The 2451-nt window shown below is 39.2% G+C and overlaps 1 pseudogene; it reads left to right on the top strand.

Annotated features, from left to right (window-relative positions):
- LOC106733486 (PEST proteolytic signal-containing nuclear protein pseudogene) overlaps positions 1-2206 on the top strand; it is an 80713-nt pseudogene extending 78507 nt beyond the window's left edge.
- Positions 2207-2451: the final 245 nt, after the last annotated feature.

Consider the following 2451-nt stretch of genomic DNA (forward strand, 5'->3'; position numbering starts at 1 on the left):
GCCTGGCCCCAACAGGAAAAACTCCCCCAAAAAAAAAAAAAAAAAAAGAGAGAGAGAGAGACCTTCTTACTTGTAATTTTCCTCTTTTACAACTACCAAGGGAAAGCCAAAAAAGAGCTTCCAGCAGACTTTTTACAATACATATGGGAACAATTATAATTGCACTGAAAGCAAATATCAGGTTCTAAAAATTTCTGTGATACAGGAAGGGAAAAAGAGATGGTTGGTGAAAGATAATTCTGTATGCAACCTGTTAGACTTACTGGGAGGAGAGTACTATCTGCCATAGCCAAGCTTCCATTCATGAAGCAAGCATAGCTTGAGCTACAAAAATTGTTTCCAATAGACCAAAAGGAATAAGAAAAATGTCCACCTGGGGCTGGCAAGTGCTGTGGTTGTTAAGGCGCTGGACTCCCACTTGGCCAACAACGGTTCATGTCCTGAAACTGGTGGCTTGCTTTCTCACTTTCCCTTTCTCTTTTTCTCCCATGTCAAATTAAATAATAATAACAATTAAATAATTATTTTTTAAAAAACAACTCAACCTGACCTATTTTTAATTACAGAAATTATTATTATTTTCATTTCATTTTATTATTATTTTTTTAGAGAGGTTTTTGCTATAGGGTGTGTGTGCTCTCCAGAAAGACAGAGAGAGACAGAAAGCGAGAGATCACCCCCCAGGGGAGATGGCCACACCACAATCCCTTCTCCTCCATTCTCTTCTCGGGATCTTGGGCACACACTTGTGCCTGGCGTGAGTTTAAGCCACTGAGTCTGGGACTCGAACTGAGGTCAACTATATGGGAGTCCAGCAACATAGCCGGTATGCCAACTGCTGGTCCCTACAGAAATTATTTTAATTACAGAAATTGAATTACAGAAATACGAACATGATTTAGAACTTTTAACGTTTACTGGTACTTCATTTTTTTTTCTTTCTTCAGCCTTCAGTAATTAAATGTCAAGCACTATAATAACAACATGCTAAGATTATAAATTTAAATTGGTGGAAATGCAGCGAGTGCGCCAAGCTCTCTAAGAGTAACAGTATTACATCCCAAGCTGTCTAACCTGTTGAAAGGATAGGAAAGAGTTTATCCAGGAATCAACATTATTTACCACGTGGTCTCTGGAATTTCACGGTGTTATCAAAGTCTATCAATCATTTTGACTTTTATGAAAAGATAAGGTTTTTAGCTTTTCATTTTGCCAAGTTCACATACTTAACCTAATATTTCATTTCCAGGGTTTCTTTTTCAGCACCTAGAACCATAATCTATTATCATAGATAGAATCTGCGAAGAAGTAAAGCGACACACTTTCTCGTTGAACTCCTCAAAGCAGGCACCACGTCTTATTCATCTTGCATCATGACGCCCACCTAGTGTACTTCCTGTCACCACAGGAGCTGTTTGATGAATATTTATTGAATTTAATGGATCGTATGAACAACAAGTGTCCTAAGTGTTCACACATGAAAGTCAGATTCCAATGAATTGCACTAACAGAGTCCAATGAGTTGCACAAACCCCGTTCTTTGTTTCATTTAAATTTTAAATGATTAGTTTAGATTTTCAAGAAATAAAAAAAAAGGATGAGTACAATTTCCTAAACTTTACTCTGATGATGTCATTTTTTTTTTATTTGAAAAATTATGTTGGAGGCCTCAGCAGGGAAAACGGTGGACGGGAAGGGGAGAGGAGAAGCCTGAAAAGCCGCAGCAAGCTGCAGCCGCCGGAGGACCTGTAGAAGAGGCAGAAAAATCTGTGAAAACTAGGACTATTTGTCCAGTAATGGAAGGGAAATTTCCAGTCACAATGCTGAGAAGCGATCAGCTGAAGAAGAAGCTGTAGACCTCCCAACCAAGCCTACGAAGATCTCCAAGTCTACATTTGCCATAGGTAGTCAGACGGCAAAGACGGCATCGGCCATGGCCATCAAGCTTGGATCAAGTGAGCCTGAAGAAACAGCTCTAGCTCCCAAACCGTTTTCAGTACAGCGGCTTTTAATGAAGATGAACATAGTGAACAGAGGAAATGCCTCCAGGAGCAGAGATGAGGATGGAGAGTACAGGAAGGGATACACCCACAGCAGCCGGACCAGGCTCCTTCAATAGAGGAAAACACAGGTTTTCTGACAACCAGAAGCTATGGGAGCGAAATATGAAATCTCACCTTGCAATGTCCATGACCAAGACAATTAAATAATGTGTTTTGAAATTGGGGTGTGGGGAGGGTGTAAAGTTAAAAGGAACAGTTTCCTTTTTTAAAGAATGGTCTAAGACTATCTTTGGAGCTGCTGTTTTTCTTTTTCATTTTCTTTTTATTTTTTTGTTTTCTTTCTTTCTTTCTTCCTTCCTTTCTTTCTTTCTTTCTTTCTTTCTTTCTTTCTTTTTTTTTTTGAAAGGTTTTCGCTATAGGGCACATGCGCTCGCCAGACAGACAGAGA

Source organism: Tupaia chinensis, unplaced genomic scaffold, assembly GCF_000334495.1.
Source record: "Tupaia chinensis unplaced genomic scaffold, TupChi_1.0 Scaffold143886_1, whole genome shotgun sequence".
In the NCBI taxonomy this organism is placed as follows: Eukaryota; Metazoa; Chordata; class Mammalia; order Scandentia; family Tupaiidae; genus Tupaia; species Tupaia belangeri.